At 42.6% G+C, this 21,279-nt stretch overlaps 1 protein-coding gene and 1 non-coding gene across 2 annotated transcripts in view; both read left to right on the plus strand.

Moving 5' to 3' along the window:
• The window catches only part of LOC109930579 (contactin-associated protein-like 5), a 1,093,911-nt gene that overhangs the window by 152,685 nt on the left and 919,947 nt on the right, over positions 1–21,279 (plus strand). The gene's annotated exons all lie outside the window — the stretch shown is intronic.
• On the plus strand, positions 11,266–11,429 carry LOC125483596. The gene has a single exon (XR_007262545.1). It is a non-coding gene; the product is annotated as a U1 spliceosomal RNA (small nuclear RNA).

Here is a 21,279-nt window from a genome sequence, read left to right on the forward strand (position 1 = left end):
CTTACTGAAGATGAACGGTCAGTCCTCAGGAAAGGACTCACCTTTGTCCCCCTCCACCCACACATCAACGAATACCGGTCACGTTTGGACATCAAGCAGTTTTTCCGCCGCCTCCGCGCTTACTTCTTCAATCGTGAGCCTAACCCTCCCTCCACTGACCCCTTCTCCCGCCTCCAACACACCCCCTCCTCCTGGACACCACCCCAAGGCCTCCTACCCTCCCTTGACCTCATCATCTCCAACTGCCGTCGAGACATCAATCGCCTCAACCTCTCCACCCCTCTAACCCACTCCAACCTCTCCCCCGCAGAACATGCAGCCCTCCGCTCCCTCCGCCCCAATCCCAACCTCACCATAAAACCCGCGGACAAGGGAGGCGCAGTTGTAGTATGGCGCACTGACCTCTACATCGCCGAGGCCAGGCGCCAACTCTCTGACACCTCCTCCTACCGCCCCCTTGATCATGACCCCACCCCCGACCACCAAACCATTATCTCCCAAACCATCCATAACCTCATCACCTCAGGTGACGTCCCACCCACAGCCTCCAACCTCATTGTTCCCCAACCCTGTACCACCCACTTCTATCTCCTTCCCAAAATCCACAAATCTGACTACCCTGGTCAACCCATTGTCTCCGTCTGCTCCTGCCCCACCGAACTTATCTCCACCTATCTCGATTCCATTTTCTCCCCCTTAGTCCAGGAACTCCCCACCTACATCCGTGACACCACCCACACCCTCCACCTCCTCCAGAACTTCCAATTCCCCGGTCTCCATCTTTACCATGTATGTCCAGTCCCTCTACACCTGCATTCCCCACACAGATGGCCTAAAGGCCCTCCGCTTCTTCCTGTCCGCAGGCCCGACCAGTCCCCCTCCACTGACACCCTCATCCGCTTAGCTGAACTTGTCCTCACCCTCAACAACTTCTCTTTCAATTCCTCCCACTTCCTAAAGACAAAGGGGGTGGCCATGGGTACCTGCATGGGCCCAAGCTATGCCTGCCTCTTTGTAGGTTACTTGGAACAATCCCTCTTCCGTATCTACACTGGCCCTAAACCCCACCTCTTCCTCCGTTACATTGATGACTGTATCGGCGCTGCCTCGTGCTCCCACGAGGAGCTCGAACAGTTCATCCACTTCACCAACACCTCCCACCCCAACCTTAAGTTCACCTGGACCATCTCTAATACTTCTCTCTTCTTCCTGGACCTCCCTGTCTCCATCTCCGACAACCACCAAGAAACCGATATCCATTTCAAGCCCACTGACTCCCACAGCTACCTAGAATACACCTCCTCCCACCCACCTTCCTGCAAAAATGCCATCCCCTATTCCCAATTCCTTCGCCTCCGCCGCATCTGCTCCCAGGATGAGGCATTCCACTCCCGTACATCTCAGATGTCCTCGTTTTTCAAGGACCGCAACTTCCCCCCCTCAGTGGTTGAGAACGCCCTCGACCGTGTCTCCCGCATTTCCCGCAACTCATCCCTCACACCCCCTCCCTGCAATAACAACCAAAACAGAATCTCCCTCGTCCTCACATACCACCCCACCAACCTCGGGATCCAATGCATCATCCTCCGTCACTTCTGCCATCTGCAATCCGACCCCACCACCAAAGTCATTTTTCCCTCCCCACCCTTATCTGCTTTCTGGAGGGACCACTCTCTCCGTGACTCCCTTGTCTGCTCCACACTCCCCTCCAGCTCCACCACACCCGGCACTTTTCCCTGCAACCGCAGGAAGTGCTACACCTGCCCCTACACCTCCCCCCTCACTCCCATCCCAGGCCCCAAGAAGACTTTCCACATCAAACAGATGTTCACCTGCTCATCTGCCAATGTGGTATACTGTATCCGCTGTTCCCGTTGTGGCTTCCTCTACATCGGGGAAACCAAACGGAGGCTTGGGGACCACTTTGCAGAACACCTACGCTCGGTTCGCACTAAACAACTGCACCTCCCAGTCGTGAACCATTTCAACTCCCCCTCCCATTCCTCAGACGACATGTCCATCCTGGGCCTCCTGCAGTGCCACAACGATGCTACCCGAAGGTTGCAGGAACAGCAACTCATATTCCGCTTGCGAACCCTGCAGCCCAATGGTATCAATGTGGACTTCACAAGCTTCAAAATCTCCCCTCCCCCTACCACATCCCAAAACCAGCCCAGCTCGTCCCCGCCTCCCTAACCTGTCCTTCCTCCCACCTATCCCCTCCTCCCACCTCAAGCCCCACCCCCATCTCCTACCTACTAACCTCATCCCGCTCCCTTGACCTGTCCGTCCTCCCTGGACTGACCTATCTCCTCCCTACCTCCCCACCTACACTCACCTTTACTGGCTCCATCCCCGCGTCTTTGACCTGTCTGTCTCCTCTCCACCTATCTTCTCCTCTATTCATATTCTATCCGCCTCCCCCTCTCTCCCTATTTATTTCAGAATCCCCTTCCTCTCCTCCATTTCTGAAGAAGGGTCTAGGCCCGAAACGTCAGCCTTCCTGCTCCTATGATGCTGCTTGGCCTGCTGTGTTCATCCAGCTCTACACCTTGTATATTTCTGTTTTTGTTTCTGTTTTCCAGCATCTGCAGTTCTTTTGGTTTGAGTTCTGGATACAGGCTGACCAATGCAATTAAGATTTATCAAAACAAAAATAAAACTTCCGAAAAAGGACACAACCCATCTCCATGGCAATGGGATACACACAGCGTGTTCCCTGTTGGAAATGAAAATAACTTGTCTTTAAATGTGTTCTTTAATCTGAAAAACGTTTATACTTTAAAATCTTCCTTTTGTTTACGAGAGCATTCAAACCTTCACCAAGGTTGTTTGAATACAGCCTGTTTTCTGAGATTTTAGAGACACATAAATACTATTGTGTAAATGCCTTATATCATCATTGCAGCGAGACAATATGTTTTCACTTTCGTCTGCAATATTTGGTCTGTTTGATGAGTTATCCTGTCTAAACTTTCTTCCATCAATCCCATAGTTTAAAATCAGTCTGCCAAACCAGAATAATAGCTTATAAATCAAAAGTTCAAATTCTAAAATATTATATATTTGTCACAGGATTAACAAGGATGGTTCCAAAAATATCTGAGTGTGCATGAGGAGGTAAGGATTGATAGGCGAGCTCTTTTCTCCTGAAAAAGAAAGACTGAGAGGTAACCAGATAAAGATCTTTGAAATGAAGACTTTGACTGAGTGAGAACAGAGAGAACATCTTATTTTGCAGATAAAATCGGGGGGAGGCAATGGCTTAGTGATATTGTCAGTGTTAGTCTGGGAAATCCAGATAGTGTTCCCAGGAACGGGTTCAAATCCCATCATGGCACATGTTGTATTTTGACATCAGTAAAACAAATTAAGAGTCTAATTATGGTGTTGATTGTCTTAAATACCCATCTGGTTCACTAAATCCTTTTGGGCAGAAGACCGCTGTCTTTACCAGTCTTGCATACAAGTGACTCCAGACCCATAGCAACATGGTTGACTCCTGACTGCCCTCTAAAATGGCCAAAACTGGCCACTTGGTTGTAACAATTGCTAGAAAGTCTCAAAAAAGAAATGAAACTGGTTGGACCAACTGGCATTGACCTGGGCACCAGAAACCACAACGGCGATTGATAGCCAGAGTGAAGTAATTCTATGATCAAGGATCAGATCCAATCTCTACAGTCTTGGTGGTAGAGAATTAAACAACTCACTGGAGGAGGCTGAAGCATTCACAACAATTTTCAGCCAGACGTGCCGAGTGCATGATCCATCTCAGCCTCTTCCAGACAGCGCAAGCAAAACAGATGCCAGGCTTAAGCCAATTCGATTCACTCCACATGGAATCAAGAAATGGTTGGATACTGCAAACACTCTGGGCTCCGACAATATTCCAGCAATAGTACTGAAGACATGTGCTGTAGAACTTGCCACTCCCCTAGCCGAGTTATTCCAGTATAACAACACTGGCATCTGCGCAATAATGTGAAAAATGGCTCAGGTATGTCCTGTACACAAAAAGAAGGACTAATCCAACTCAATCAATTACTGCCCCAACTCATCCACTCCCAATCATCAGTAAAGTGATGGAAGGTGTCATCAACAGTGCTATCAAGCAGCACGTGCTCAGCAATAACCTGCTCAGTGACGCCCAGTTTGGGTTTCATCAAGGCCACTCAGCTTCTGACGTCATTTCAGCTTTAGTTCGAACATGGACAAAAAAGCTGAATTCCAGGGGTGACGTGAAAGTGACTACACTTGACATCAAGGCTGCATTCGACCAAGAGTGGCATCAAGGAGCCCTAGCAAAACTGGCGTCAATGGGAATCCAGGGGAAAAAAAAATCTCTCTAATGGCTGGAGTCATACCTGGTAGGGAATGCAAGTGAATAATACAGATGCATTTAAGTGGAAGCAAGACAAAACTGAGGGTGAAGAAAATAGAAGGTTGCAGAAGCATATTTAGAGAAGGAATGATGACTAAGCAAAATGTACCAGGATGAACTGATTGGACTGAATGGCTTGTTTCAGTGCTATTTATCTCATGTAACCCCGTGTAAAAATCAGTTATGTTAAATCCATTCCTTTCAATCATGGGGTAAAGATAACTTAATAATGTTGATCAATTTTAATGAACAATAAAAAGCAATATATGCAGCTTAAACTTTTGATTCATTATTATTTAAATTTATTCATTGAAATGACCCAAGCTAAAGATTTTCTGGCTCAGAAGTGCAATAATTTACTCCATATATTAGCATCTCAAAAATTATCATGGTTTGATAGCAGCAGCTCATCAATTCTTATCAAGGATATAATTTTGACTCAGTTGGTCTGTTTCACTTTTATACTCTTTGTCATCCAGTGTAACCTGTAACCTGTAAAACTACTGCTTCTTTTGAGTGAGGAAAACATTAATCCACTCTTGGGATAAGTGGGAATTGCTGGCAATTCCAGCAATGTTATTCTGAAGTAATCATCTTCAACTCAAAATGTTCATGCTGTTTCTTTGCTGCAGATCTGCTGAGTATTTCAAGCACTTTCTGATTTTATCCTTTTCCCATCCCTAATTTCACTGCCTTCTTCATTTCTTCTCAGACTCAAAGGTAACAGGCTGATAGACCATTTCATAGGGGAGTTTCTCATCAGTTGTGTGGGTCCATAGTCACGTGCTCCAGAATGGTGTGAAGAAACAAGTTTGTGTCCCTGAAAGACAACTCGATGACAGATTTTATGATTAAGAGCTTATTACTTCAACTGAATACAAATTATAAAAATGCCATTATGCCGACTGGTTTATTATTCTAGGCCTTGTCCTGTGTTACAGTAACAACCACTATTGCGGCCAGGGTACAGTGTTGACATCAATCTCTCTCTCCACACTGAGTCTAAGGGCCTGTCTAATTTGAAGTGATCGAGGATAAATCACTTGGGAAACTTAATAAGAAGTCAATTGTCTTACAACGAGGTGCAATTTATTGCATGATAGCAATAGATACAAGTTACATTGATGAGGGGTAATTAGGAAGGAGTCAGAGATGTCACATCTGTCTCCAGGGGACTATGTGCTAAACTGCTTCATCGCCATCCACAGACCATGTGACATTATCAGATTGGGTGGAACTGAATGCAGCATCAGCATTAACTCTTTCATAATCAGTACTGTATACAGCAGACCTCTGCGTTTGCGAGTCTATTTGTGTAATCGTGACTGGACAGTGTTGTTCTTGAAAGCAAGGCTTGTGTCACTTGCTTGATGTGTTTGAGCTAAATCATTGTCTGATTGACTTGATGTGCATCGCCAGTGGTGGTTTGGAAAGAGAAACATAATAAGCAATGACTTTTGCAACGGCACTTTTAGAAAAAGGTGTCTGCAGGTCAGACTTCAATGGCTGAGCGAACGACATTACTGCATCCTTTGCAATGTCAAATCATTGGGCAGGTCCCCATTGTCCTGCCACAAAGCTATTAAACACAAGACCTTGTGCAGTTGTGCTTTGCATTCTGAAGCTGTTGGCATGTATTGTCCTTAACTAGTTGTGTTTAGAATATGGGCCTTTGTCTTGACCCACTGTGTTGGAAATGTCCACCTGCAGCATTGGGAGCCATGGAATGATAGGAATTTGAATAAACAACAATGGAAAGGCGAATTCCCATTCTGGGTAATGTGCAAATTGGAAGTGATGCTGTAACTTGTCACTTTTGATTGTTCTGATGACAGTGGGAACGGGTGTATTTATTGGCATCTCGTTGTCTTCTCTTTTCAAGATGTTCTCCTCCAAATCTAGTGGCGCCACTGGATTTTCAGAATGAAATGACCAAACATTTCTGGATGGAAACCAGGTGTGAAAAATGTAATGCAGAAGATTAGGTAACAAATATTATGATTGAAACGAAGGTAAAGCAATATATAATAAGTGCTGACTTTCTAGCTGTAAAGGAAGAGCTGTCCTCACCTTGCAGGCACGTAATGTCATGTGGATGAGCTGAGCTAAAGGTGAGTAGACTTTGCAAAAGCTCCAAAATCTGACGTTGGAATTGCTACAGTAATGTTGACAGGTTGCTTGAGGTCTGCCCTGGTCAGGAGATCCTTGTTGAGTCAGGGCTATCATGCTAGTGTCAAGTTTGTCCATCTGGTGAGTCATCTAGACCTGGCAAGTGGCATATAACGTCACTAGCATAGGAAGAGTTCCAAGTGTGACTTTTGGGGTTGGTTCTTAAATTGCTAATAATGGTTTAAAAAATGAAGTCATAGTGACTTTAACATATCATGAGGTCTTTGAGACCCTCACGTTAAGTAACTGGATTTGTTTGTAAAAATCCGAAAGTAAACTTTCTCATAGAATCCCTACAGTATGGAAACAGGTCCTTCGGCCCAACAAGTCCACGCTGACCCTCAGAGCATCTCACCCGGACCCATCCCCCTATATCCCATCTAATCTACACATCCCTGAATACTATGGGCAACTTAGCATGGCCAATCCAGCTAACCTATACATCTTAGGACTCTGGGAGGAAATCAGAGCACCTGGAGGAAACCCACACTGACACGCGGAGAATGTACAAACTCCACACAGACAGTCACTTCAGGGTGAGGATGAACCTGGGTCCCTGGCGCTGTGAGGCAGCAGTGCTCACCACTGAGCTACCATGTTGCCCTGTTCCATTTTCCATAAACTGTTCCATTTTCAATCACATTCTTTTTCAGAGAGCTGGTGTGCTTCCAAAAACAAGGTCAGATCAATAGGAGAGAATAAAGATTCCATATCCTCTGGTGATATCAGTGCACAACTTTATTTTTACAATTTTGAGAGCAACTCTTAAGTTCTGTGCACCAGCAGAATACTGACTTCATACGTTTCCACTGGTATAGTACTACAGTTTCTCAAACACAGGCCTTCTGGTCAAGTTAGCTTTGTTTCAAATTTCATTCTCATGGACTAGTCCCAAACAGACTACAGTCGTTCACCTCCTCCCAGCCTAGATACCAGTGTTGAGGCCTTATCAATACAAGGACAAACCATAAAATGAGGCCATTTCCATTGTCATGAGCCATCTGATCTGATGCAAATCAATCTATATTGGAAAGAAATGACAATTGACTGAATCTGTCCTGAAACCCCTTATAAATCTTACTCCAGTGTGTGTTATACGTGGTTTGAGATTTGCACGTGGAAGCGTGTAAGATCTTGAAGGGTCTTGACAAGGCTAACATGGAGACGATTCCTCTGAGGGGCATATCTGAAATCAGAGTTCACTTTTTAAACCTCAGGGTTCACCCTTTAAAACTAATTCTAGATGAAACACTTTCTCGCAGTCAGTCATAACTCATAAGGCTTTGGAACTCCCTTCCTAAAAAAAAATAGAAGTAGGGTTCTTAAAATATTTTTAATGCAGAGGTAGATTCTCTCTTTTAAGCAAAGCATTTAAACTTTATTGGGGACAGATGGGAATGTAGATTTGAGGTTCCAACAGATTGGCCATGATCTTGATGGACTGAAAAGCTGACTCCAGGCACTTGATTTGGATTTTTGAATGAAAGCATTCAGCTGATTGAAGAAACTGGATCTGTTTGAATGGAAAAATAGACTGGAAGAACTTGGCGCTTTTTAAGTACAGGATGTCTGTAGGGTCAAGATGACTAGGTGTTGTTATGTCAGACAGTGCAAGCTAAGGATCAAGTGAACAGTTCTGTCTCAGATGTTTTAATTCAGTGCCTGAGTCAAGCAGACTGTAATACTCCAAGGTGCTATAGACGATTGTCCTGTCTGCATGGATTACTAATGGGTCGGAGAGGGAGAGATCTGTCAATGGATATTGGCATTGTTCCAATTCAGTTGCAGACAGGTTTACAAGCCAACCCTCTACAGGCAGGGATTGTTACTGTTGAATGAGCATGGAAAATGTATGAGTGCTCAGTACTTGTGGGATTCAAGATTTTAAACCATAAAAGGCCCTAGCACACACTTAGGCCTTTTATCCACAAACTGAGATCTCAGGACACAGTTGTGTTTTCCTGGAGACATAGGGGTGCCACAAAGCTTGAGTGTAACTGAAAAAAGACACAATTTGACAATGTTTTTTGTCTTGTTCTCATCAGGACAATTTTCAAGAACACAAAGCCAAGGGGAAGAATAAAGGGGAATATAACAGCATTTGTACTGCAAGAGGGGAGAGTGCTGACTGGTTGGCAGGTAGCACAACTGTGGGTTATTTTGTGTTTTAGATCATTTAATAACTACCCTTCTAAAGAAGCCAAATTCAGCAATACATTACATTTAATTCCAGAAACAAAGAACTGGGGTTTTTCACATTTATTCTTTCACAGAAATCATGACAGGACAATACAACAAAAGGTAAGGTAAGCAATGAGTTTTACTTGTCACTATCTGGTGTTAAAATGCGTCAGCAATGTAACCATCCAAAGTAACCAAACAGCATGACAGTATATAAATCTTGAGTTTACACTCTTGAAGAAATTCAATAGAAAACTTACCTGCGGATGACACGGTGGCTCAGTGGTTAGCATTGCTACCTCACAGCGCCAGGGACCTGAGTTCAATTCCACCCTTGGGTGACTGTCTGTGTGGAGTTTGTACATTGTCCCTCTGTCTGCGTGGGTTTCCTCCCACAGTCCAAAGATGCGCAGGTTAGGTGCAGTGGCCATGGGAAATGCAGAGTTACAGAGATGGGATAAGAGGCTGCGTCTGGGTGGGCGGCTCTTTTGAGGGTCAGTGTGGGCTTGATGGGTCAAATGGCCTGCTTCCACACTGTAAGGATTCTATGAGCAACAGGTCCTGGGGAGAGGCTTTCTTGGCTTCTGTTGTTACTTTGAGCTGTGACGTATTTGCAGAGCTATTTAATGATACTTTATCCAGTGATCCTGTTTAATATGATTGAATCCCCAAATGTAGCTGATCACACCATAACCTCGCCCTTCATTGTCCCAATGTACTTCTTGTAGTAGGAATCTTGGCATCTGCAGATGACACAATAGATAGATATTGGAGAGAGGAGTCTCTGTACAGTCCAGGAGGGAACCTCTGCTACTTTCAAATCCACCAAACCCTTCTTGATAAGTGGCATGATGTCTTTCCCCGTGGTCACACCTCAAGCCTGCCAGGTAGCAGGAGAGTATGTAAACCTTGGGTTTACACTCTTTAAGAAATTCAACAAAAAAAAACTTACTTGTTCGTAAGGTACCTGTGAAGTGAACAATGTTGTTGAAATCCCTAATTTGATCATCTTGTATCTCTGTTTTAGGTGTACAAATAGTCGTTTTGTGATAAAACTTGAGTAATGTTGTAAAAAGGCATGTTTATTCAAAGTCAGCAAAGAGAAGGTGAGTAAAGGTGGAGTATCTGGATGATAATATGCAGGGAGTGTTTGACTCATAAGCAGGAAAATGTCCTATCAACCCTCTAACCCATCCAGCAGCAAATGCAACTAGATCTCGTTGACAAGTTCCTGAGCTAAAAAGGCTAAAAGATTGTTATGATTGTCATTTGGTAGTACAGAACTTGAGTGACTGAAAAATGACACAATTTGACAAAATTTCTCATCTTGCATACTTCAGGACAATTTGCAAGAATGCAAATTCCAGGGGAAAGATGACATTAATCCTGCAAGGGAAAAGAGCTCTAATTGTTTGACAGGTCATACAACCTTGATTTTCATACAGTCTTCAAGAAATTATAGTGCTTCCCTTTTCTTAACTTACAAAGCTTCAATAAAATGTGTCAGAATGTCTTTAAGCAATGCTCAATTTCTGCATTGTTAATTTCTGTTTTAGTGACTGGGCAAGGGGTAGTTAACAACATGCATGGGTAATTTGGTTTCAAAAGTACTGCTTCACAGAATGTGCAAAGAGACCAGTTCCAGGGCATGGCATATAGACTGCATTGTCATTGCAAAGTGTTTCCATTTTAAAAAGTAAAAGGGAAAGTCGACATAGTTACAGAGGACCAGAGGGCTGTTAAAGTGAAATGATTAGAGATGAGTTTAACCTGATGGTCACTGTGCCTCAGGCAAGTGGTGAGATTGAGAAGACAGGTTCTTCATGGTAAGTTGGTACAGCAAGTGTAAATCCAGAGGTCAGTCCAACCCTGACTCCATAGGGTGAAGCAACCCAGAGGCAATAGTCTCACATGACATGTGTTTGACACTTTTTTAATCATTACGTTTTACTCAACCTTTGGAGAGTCTGGATTCTGCTGTTATCTGCCTAACATTTCAACTTCAGCCATGCTAGGACCAAAAGCCTGATTTTCACACCTGAGCCCTATAAATCAATCCCAACCTTTGAATGCAGTCATGCATCGTTCATTTTCTCTGCCTTCAGTTGTTCTGTTTGCATATCTCACTCATCAATTTCTTCACTGCTCGTCATTTGAAGAGAAACTGAGGGATGCAGTTTCAAACCTGTTGTGTGTCCCTCTGAAAACGATGCTTAAATTCCGGGTGCAGCATCCTGCCCTATAGTACTCCATGTTTTCAGGATGTGGATACAGTCAACTCAGCAGCCACTCAAGGGTAGGTTAAGTTTATTTTTTTAAATAAATAAGCGGCGCTATTTTACAACAGCGTTTCCCAATCTAACCCCTTCCACAGCACCTGAAATCCTCTGCAAGCTGGGAGTTGACCCTCTCCCCATCCTCCCCCATCATCAAGATTTGCTTTAGCGTAGCTGCCGGTGTGTCACTGGACTAAAATAGAATTCTTCAGTCAGGCAACTTGCCACGGTAAAGTAAAACAGGAGCACATTAATATACTTACCTGGCAGGCGAGATACCATGATCAACAAGGTGGTTCTCCCAGAATGAGGCTATCCTATTGCACTTCGGGTGTGCTGACGCCTGCGATGTCCCCAAATGTGGGATACTCGACTGCAAACTTTGTGGTAGTTGGGCACATTAATCTTCACTCTCCCTCAGGCTTCCATCTTTAGGATCATTCTCTTTCCCTTTGGCATGTCATAGTTAATCTACAGTAATTTCTCAATGCAAATCTGTTCTTTATGTTCCTTCCTTGTCATTTGTTGATGTGCTATCCTTGCCTGATGTTGTCCATCCATCAGTGAATGTATCTTATTTTATCATTACTCTCAAAAGTGAGAGCTAACAAGGTACATTAGAGGAATGTTTATATTTTGTTTAGAGTTCCTAGCTTTATTTGGTTGCACAAAGTGGACAGATTAATATTTCATAACTTGCCAGTCAATAAAAGTACTGAAATGCCGGTTTGATTTATACTGTCCTGCAGGGTTTTGACACTGGGTTGCAAAGAATTTAAACAAGTTTCATATGCTTTGTATTCTTTTGTTGTGTCCAATTCTCTCTTTTCCTTCCTTGTCCCTGCTGGTTCATGTTGAGATGATTTTCTTTGCTGCTTCCCTGACATATCTCATTCACCTTTACTTATTCTTCACTCTGAGACTCAGCAAACTATTCCACTGTGAAGGGCAGCGTGACATTTGAACCCAATCCTGCCTTAATGTGGCCTTCATAAATATTCACTCTTAAGATGTTTCACTGAATGGGTCTGATATCTACTGTGACTCATTTGGAAATACTCGCATCTGATTCAGGTTCAGATTCTACTTGAGGTTGACCCCTTGACCAGCATTCATCCATTTGATCATTATCATGTTGCTGGTTGTAGGATCTTATATGTGCTAAGTGGCTATCACATTGCATGTGATACAACAATGTTGCAGACTGTATTCTGCACTCTGTTCTGCTACCCTGATGCACTTTGTATGGTACAATCTGCCTATATTATACTAGCATATACTAGCACTGGAGGGGCTGCAGAGGAGATTCACTCGGTTGATTCCAGAGTTGAGAGGGTTGGATTATGAGGAGAGATTGAGTAGACTGGGATTATGCTCATTGGAATTCAGAAGAATGAGGGGAGATCTTATAGAAACATATAAGATTATGAAGGGAATAGATAAGGTGGAGGCAGGGAGGTTGTTTCCGCTAGCAGGTGAAACTAGGACTAGAGGGCATCGCCTCAAAATAAAGGGAAACAGATGTAGGACTGAGGTCAGGAGGAACTTCTTCACTCAAAGGGTTGTGAATCTGTGGAATTCCCTGCCCAGTGAAGCGGTTGAAGCTACCTCGCTGAATGTTTTTAAGGCAAGGCTGGACAAATTTTTGAACAGTAAAGGAATTAAGGGTTATAGTGAGTGGGCAGGTAAGTGGAGCTGAGTCTCAAAAAGATCAGCCATGATCTTATTAAATGGCGGGGCAGGCTCGAGGGGCCGGATGGCCTACTCCTGCTCCTAGTTCTTATGTTCTTATATAAGCACTCAAAACAACACTTTTCACTGTATCTTGGTACATGTGACAAACACTAAATCAATCAATCAATCAACATTCGTCTTAAGTGATGCATTGGTTTTGAATTGCTTTAGATATGAGAAGGCGGTAGTGATTGAGCTGGGGTTAAGGAATTGGGTATTTCAGGTGGCTAGATGGAGAGGGGGTGTTGTATTAGGTGACTGATGGCAAGGGAAATATCTTGGGCTGTTGGATGTTAGCGACTGGGTGTGTTGTCAGGTGTTATGGTGGGGTCTCACCACGGAGGAGTGGGTTGGGTTGGTTGTTATAATGGGGTGAAATAACTCCAAGGAGGCAGGTATCCCATGATCAAGTCATCTTTTAGTTACACGTGCACAGTACATGGATTCTGACTAGCTTACTCACAGCCAGTCCCGAGAATGAGAAAACTCTTTGAATTTCCTGTTTATACTGTCAGCCAAGGCTCCCTGATTGGTCCAGGTTAACAGCCCCAATCAAAGATCTCATAGTCAATGAGATCCACCTGACCCTTGTTCCAGTCATGACAGGGGTCACTTTTGTGACCTGAGTATCAGTTTTATGGTTAGTCCAGAAGATTATTTTAAAAAGGTTTTAATACCTGTAATAATTTCTGGCTAATTATAAAGTTAATTGGGTTGCTCTGAATAATACAGGATTGAAGACTTGCTCTGAGGTCAGATGTCAGATGTCCAGATATCAGATAATTAAGCTTGAAACTTCCCAGGCAGTTACCATGTTGTGTGTCAGGATTTTCAAGGGATCTTTGGTTGTGTCAACTGCAAAATAAATGGCAGCTCACTCCACTTTTCTTCCCCTTGAGGCGGACAGATAATCAGCAAATTAACCTGGCATTTAGGATGTGAAATTTAAAACAAAACCTAAGCAGTGTCAGAAATAGAAATTTTGCCACAAGTAAACTCGCAGACAGCGTTGCAGATAGAGGAAGGAGTTTAGTGACCACACTAACATTGCATCTCTGAGGTTGTTCAGTCTGAACAAGAACCTTTGAAGGAAAGGGTTATTATGTCCCTCTAACTCTTTTTGTGCTGGAAGATTTAACAATGGACTGTGACAGCCTGTTTTGGTGAGCCTACTGCTGACTAAGTTCCTTTAATGATCTGAAGCCTTGGTTCTAGGTTGGTAATAAGTTTGACTGGATAAGTTTACCTTGCCACAAGTTAAAGGTGGTAGAAGGTTTTTTGTTGTTCATCCATGGGATGCGGGCATCGCTGACCAGGCAGCATTTATTGCCCATCCCTAATTGCACAGAGGGCAGTTCAGAGTCAACCACATTGCTGTGGGTCTGGAGTCACATATAGGCCAGACCAGGTGAGAATGGCAGTTTCCTTCCCTAAAGGACATTAGTGAACCAGATGGGTTTTTTCCCAACAATCGGCAGTGGATTCATGGTCATCGTTAGATTCTTAATTCCAGATATTTTTAATTGAAATCAAACCGTTCCACCATCTGCCATGGCAGGATTCGAACCCAGGTCCCCAGAACATTATCTGGGTCTCTGAATTAACAGTCCAGCGATAATACCACTCAGCCATTGCCTCCCCTTTAATTGGTCCTTGATATGAGTGGCTTGCAAGGGCTGGGACTAAATAGGGAGGCACAGCAGAAATTCATCTCAAGGAAGAAGAAACACAGTAAAGGGAGCATGAGCAACCATAGCTGACAAGGGAAAAAGTCAGGGACAGCGTAAAAGCAAAAGAATAAGCACACAATGTGGCAAAAATGAGTGGCAATGATGAGAATTGGGAAGCTTTTAAAAGCCAGCAAAGGATAACTAAACCAGCAATAAGAAGAGAGAAATGAAAAGTGAGGGTAAGCTAGCAAGTAATACAAAAATGAATTGCAAGAGCCTTTTTTTAGATATCTAGAAGGCAAGAGTAGACATTGGACTGCTGGAAAATGGGGTTGGAGTAGCAATGGAGAAAAAAAGAAATGGAGGAGGAACTGAGTAGGTACTTTACATTAGTTTTCATGGTGGAAAACAGCAGTAGCATACCAAAACTTGAAGAGAATTGGGGGCAGAGGTATGTGTAGTGGCCGTCACTAAGGAGAAGTTTCTGTGGAAGCTGAAAGGTCTGAAAGTAGACAAAACACCAAGACCAGATGGACTACACCCCAGATTTCTGAAGGAATTGGCTGAGGAGATTGTGGAACCATTAGTGGAGATCTTTCAGAAATTACTGTAGTCAGGGAGGGTCCCAGAGGACTTGAAAATGGCTAATGTAACATCCCTGTTTAAGAAGGGAGGAAGGCATGCGTCAGGTTTTACCTTTATGATCTGGGGATTAAGAAACTGAGGTTTCACTTTTATTTAATTCAGAATTCACGATCTGTCTTGGTGAGATTTGAATCTATGACCCTAGAATATTAGTTTAACGTTCTGGAATACTAGTCCAGGGAAATTACCATAACACTATTGCCTCCCCAAGAACCATTGCCAAGGGATCCCAGTCAATTCTCTCACACCTGAAACCCTTCAGCTCAGTTGGTCTGAGATTAATTGTAGAACTCCAAATCATTCCTTAGTAAAGTAAGATGATGCTGCGCAGATTGAGAACTTGTCTCAGCATGATACATTCTGAGCCATTACTTTAAAGATCAGACCTTGATATATTCACAGTTTAGCTTTCTTTTTGAGTTTTGCTTAATTGCTCAAACTCAAAATCCGTGGTGTACCAAAATACTACAAATCTTGCATTGCTCTTGAGCTTATATAAATTAGCTGATGAAATCCAAACTTCTCTAATCTCCGGTGGGAATGGATTCCCTCCTTTCTGACACTGAATTCTGGCTACATTCACATGAAAACAGTTGGTAGCAACAGCGTAGTTACAGACCCAAAGTGTCCAACCAAGGTATGAAACGACAGAATTGTGTTTACAAGTAGCCATTCGGTAGCATAGACTTTGAGTGGCAAATTATATTAAACAGAATAACCCGTCTGCTATTCAACAGCAAGCAAGGTGTATTAGATATGATTTTACAATTGAACAACATGTTTTTATTATTCATTAACGGTATTAGGACATCACAGGCTAGGCCGGCATTTATTGCCCATCCCAAGTTGCCCAGAGGGCAGATAAGAGTCAACCACATTGCTGTGGGTCTGGAGTCACATGTCGGCCAGACCTGGTAATTCCTTCCCTAAAGGGCATTAGTGAATCGGATGGGTTTTTCTGACAATCTGCAATGGATTCATGATCATCATTAGACTCTTAATTCCAGATTTTTTTTTATTGAAATCAAATTCCACCGTCTGCCATGGTGGGATTTGAACCCAGGTCCCCAGAACACTACCTGGATCTCTGAATTAACAGTCCACTACGATGTCACCTCCTTTTGTTAAGCCGGAATGTGCAAAGAATTGTGCTGACAACCAATTCGTCAGTAGGGCTAGCAGTGTGACACACTTGTTCATACTGGAAGCTGCACATAATAATTCTGGGAGCTCTGTTCTTTTCAGACAGGAAGAACATATGCACACACTGCCTGATTGTTTCTATTCAAAATAGGTAACAGCAGTTCTCTGGTTCGTTTCTCGGGGCAGTGCCTTGAGCAGTCAGAGTCAACCAGCCTGGTTTAAAATTTAAATAAAGCTTGACAGTTAACTATCAATCATTATTTCACTGGTGCATTCTGCCTCAACTATTGAGTCCACTTTTCAACCAATCAATACTCTCCGCTCATTTATTGATTTTTTTTTTTCTCTCTCTTTGCTCTGGTATTTCTGTGAATTACCCTGATGAGAGCAAGTTGTAAAGTTTCGATGTGTCTCTTTTCAGCAATGCTCGAGAATTTGTTTTCATTGAAGGAAAAAGAAGTTGAAAAACAGTTCAATTCAGGGCTTTAAAATATGGAACATAACAAATTGAGCTATTCATTTTTAATTAGGACTGTGGCTTCATGACCAGAGGACATTTGAACAAAACTGGAACAACTCAAATAAGACTAGAAATGAGACGAAATACCATCCCTCTAGGTATACGGAACAGATTGCAATGCATGTTGAATTCCTTTATAAAGAGCGAGCTAATTATATAGTTTGGAAAGTACAATGGTTATGTGCTGCCAAGGCAGTAAAAATAATTTGTTAAGTACATATGGATGAATTTTAAATAATATAGATTGTAAAGAAAGGCTTAAAAACCTACTGAAACTGATTACAGACGATATTACAGCACAAAATAAAACCATATCGCCCATCAAGTCTGTGTGGGTTCTCAAAATTGCTTTAAAATGTTTCATTAGAAAGTGACTACTTTGAAGACTTGTGATTGCTGTTAAGTAGTCAAATGCATCAATCAATTTATATACATTGAAGTTAATTTTAACATGGGTGACAGTGTGAAATGGGCATTATCACTTCAGGTGCATGTTCAACTTGACCTTACATTGAAGACAATGGAAATGAAAACTGGGAGAAATGAGTGATGGAGAGTTGTATCAGTGTTATCCATTTAAACTACTTAGAAAGATATGTTGACCTTGGAGAGAGGATAATATATGGACTTAGCCATGGATCAGCCATGATCTCATTGATTGGTGGAACAGGCTTGAGCGACTGAGTGGCCAACTCCTGTTCCTGTATACTTCACAGTATCCACTGTTGAGATCTCAAACTGTAATGCGATGAATGGCCAGTTAATGTTTTCGATAAAAACTGCAATATGGTGGAAATACACAGCAGGTTGTGAAGCATGTGTGGAGAGAGAAACAGTTAATATTTCAGGCTGATGACCTTTCATTGGTTAATGTGTTTAATGATTTTGATTGAAATAGGTTAATAAAAAGAATATATCCCACTTCCTTCTGAACAATTCAGCATAATCTTCTATTTGCCAATCCTGATGGGCCTTGATTTAATATCTTAACTAATATCACCTGCCAATATACACTTCCTCACTATATTGGCTTTATCAGCTCAAGTCATGGTTTGGGCATGAATCTACAACCTTGTGACTTGGATTGGAAGAGTGCTAACAACTTAACTTTGATTAGGAATTTTCTAGAGTATTGTGTGGGATTGGGCAAGTTAAATAAAGATTTGTGAGAGCTTCCTGTTCTTTGAAATTGTACTTTACAAGATGATCAGAGGATTAGATAGGGGGGACAGTGGGAGCCTTTTTCCTTGGATGGTGATGGCTAGCACGAGGGGACATAGCTTTAAATTGAGGGATGATAGATATAGGACAGATGTCAGAGGTAGGTTCTTTACTCAGAGAGTAGTAAGGGCGTGGAATGCCCTGCCTGCAAAAGTAGTAGACTCGCCAACTTTAAGGGGATTTAAATGGTCATTGGATAAACATATGGATGATAATGGAATAGTTTAGGTTAGATGGGCTTCAGATTGGTTTCACATGTCGGCGCAACATCGAGGGCCGAAGGGCCTGTACTGCGCTGTAATGTTCTATGTTCTATGTTCTATGTTGTCATTAGTCAGTCTGTAGTAGAGTCTGTGATAGATTACATTTTAGATTATTAATGCCAAATGATTTTTTTCTCTCTTTTGTATGTGTTTAAAAGTGTTAAGTCCAGAAAATTGAATTCATATTATGAAAGAATTTCAGAAGCATACAGCCCCGAAGGAGACAGTTCAGCACTTTGTGCTTGAATGATGTGATAAGTCACATTACCCTGCTTTCTCCCCGTAGCACCACTCCAATTCCATATATATCCACTGTGCTTTTGTAAATTACTATTAATCTGCTTTCACTCTCTCCTCAACCTGCCCCATCCCCTCCTTGAGGCTGCATATCCCAGATTATAATAACTCACTACATAAAAATATTTCCCTACATTCATCTTTCACTCTTTTGAAATTTGCCTTAATCCCAAATCCTTTGATTATCAACACTCATTTCTCCTTATTTACATCATCAGCTTGTTTCAGGATTTTGAATGCCTCTGTTAAATCGGCCCTTAACCTTTCCTTTAGGAAAAGAAATGCTGGCTGCTTCAGTCTATGTCAATAAGAGACTCAACCCAGTTCCATTCTAATAGATCCCCTCTGCTCAGTGTTCAGCACCTTGACATTCTTTCTGAAAGACTGTGCCCCAGAATGAATCGTAATACTCTGGCTGAGGCCTAACTAGTTATTTAATTATTAGGGGACACGGAGATGTTTAAAAGAGATGTGCGAGGCACGTTTTTCATACAAAGGGTGGTGAGTGCAAGGAACGAGCTGCCAGAGGAGGTGGTGGAAGCAGACACAATAACAGCATTCATGAAGCGACTGGACGAATATATGAATCGGAAGGGAATAGAGGGATACGAATCCCAGAGTGAAGACGGTTTTAATGTGGAAGGGCAAAATGTGTTGGTTCAGGCTTAGAGGGCTGAAGTGCCTGTTACTGTGCTATATTGTTCTTTGTTCTGTACCTGCATCTACTGTTTGCTCTGGCAGTTCATTCTATGTACAAATAACCCTCTGTGTGAAAAAGTTGCCCCTCAAGTCTCTTTTAAATCTTTCCCCTCTTACATTAAACCTCTGCCCTCTAGTTTAAATTTTCCCACCCTCACCTTTTCTATGCCCCTCATGAATTTATAAACCTCAATACGGTCACCCCTCAACCTCCTATGCTCCAGGGAAATAAGTCGCAGTCTATCCAGCCTCTCATTATAACTCAAACTCTTGAGTCCCAGTAACATCCTTGTAAATCTTTTCTGCACCCTCTTCAATTTAATAATATCCTTCCAGAAGCAGGGTGACCAAAATTGTACGCAGTATTCCAAAAGTGGCCTCACCAAAATCCTGTACAGCTGCAACATGAGGTGCCAACTCCTCTACTCAATGGTCTGAGCAATGAAGACAAGTGTGCCAAACACCTACTTTACCACTCTGTCAACTAGTGATCACACTTTCATGGAGCTGTGTACCTGAACCCTACGTCCCTCTATTTGACGACACTCCCCAGGGCCCCACCATTAACTCTGTAAGTCCTGCCCTGGTTTGTCTTGCCAAACCTCGCATTTGTCTAAATTAAACTCCATTTGCCACTACCCAGCTCATTGGCCCAGCTGATCAAGATCCTGTTGCACTCTTAGATAACCTTCTGCACTGTCGATTATACCACCAACTTACTAAGCAGGCCTCCCATACTCTCATCCAAATCTGTTTCATTTGAATCAGTGTAAGAAGCTGAATTGGACTAGCCAAATAATTATAGTGGCAACCAAAGCAGGTCAAAAAGCTCAGCATTCTGGTACAGGTCAGTTACTGCCTGTTCACCATCGACAAGACACAAGTCAGGGCTGTGATGGAATACATGCCACTTTGGTAAAATAAAACTATAACATTTGAACTCAGGTCTTCAATTTCCACACAAGGATCCAGTTGTAGAACAGAAAGAGTCCAAAAAATTGGATTTTGTAGCTCCATTGGTGCTGGCACTCAAGAAACCTCAAAGGTATATTATGTAGTTTGGATGAACTTTCAGTTCTGTGTGTGGCCTGTGCAATGTCCCATCCTATTGAGAGCTCTAGCAAGTGCCCTCCTTGTAATGGTAACTTCAGGAAAAGTCTGGCAGTGACATCAACCAGGCCAAGTTGCTGCATGTCATTCAAACTTATTTAAGGGATGGTTTTCTTGTACTTCTGCTGTGGTGATGATCATGGAAGTTTGAGGTTTGTTTCTAGAGTTCCTTTGTGAGCTGATGCATCCATTCACAAAGTACAGAGTATTCCCACCCAAAGGGAACATAGCACTGGAAGCCAGCAGAAGAGCAGGAGCTATGTCATGGGTTCCTTTTCTGCCTGAGCACTCTCTATTCTCTCAATTCCAATTACAGAACACTATTCAGAAGCATCTGTCAGTGCAGCCCTCTTTTAAGACAGACTGATTACCTTTAAGAGCTAAATGCTAACCAGAAAACATTGCTAACTGTTAGATCCATTCCCTGATGTAGTCAGTCATTAGTCCAGGCTGAGCTTGGTTGGAGTCTGCAAAGGATGAGATAGCACATAGGCTGCATTTCACCTCCTCTATGAGGACTTGTGTAGGCAAGTTACAACCTGCAACAAACATTAAAAGGAAATATTAATGTACCCTACAATTAAACTGGTTAGAAGTGAGGCAGCTTTGAAAGTATTTACAAAGCAAAAATAGCAACTTTGTTGTTATCTCAGCTTCCTGGTAAATACCCAAGGCCAAGTTGAAAGTAATGCTTTCAATAATTCAGCTAGGATAGAACAGCCTGTTAATACCCATAAGTAAGTTCCTGTTTTTTGGAAAAGAAAGAGTCTACATATTAATTAAGTTATGAAAGACTTGCAGGGTGTAGAAGTTGGGGTGTAATGCAGCCAGGGTCATTGGGAGCAAAATGGCGCACAGCATATTGGTACAACAATGGGTGTGTGTCCAATCTGTGAAGTTCATGAGATCGACTTCTCCAATGGCCCAAGCAATGACTAAAACAGATGCCAGACACTTACATACATAA

Source organism: Rhincodon typus, chromosome 7 (assembly GCF_021869965.1).
Source record: "Rhincodon typus isolate 14 chromosome 7, sRhiTyp1.1, whole genome shotgun sequence".
Classification (NCBI taxonomy): Eukaryota; Metazoa; Chordata; class Chondrichthyes; order Orectolobiformes; family Rhincodontidae; genus Rhincodon; species Rhincodon typus.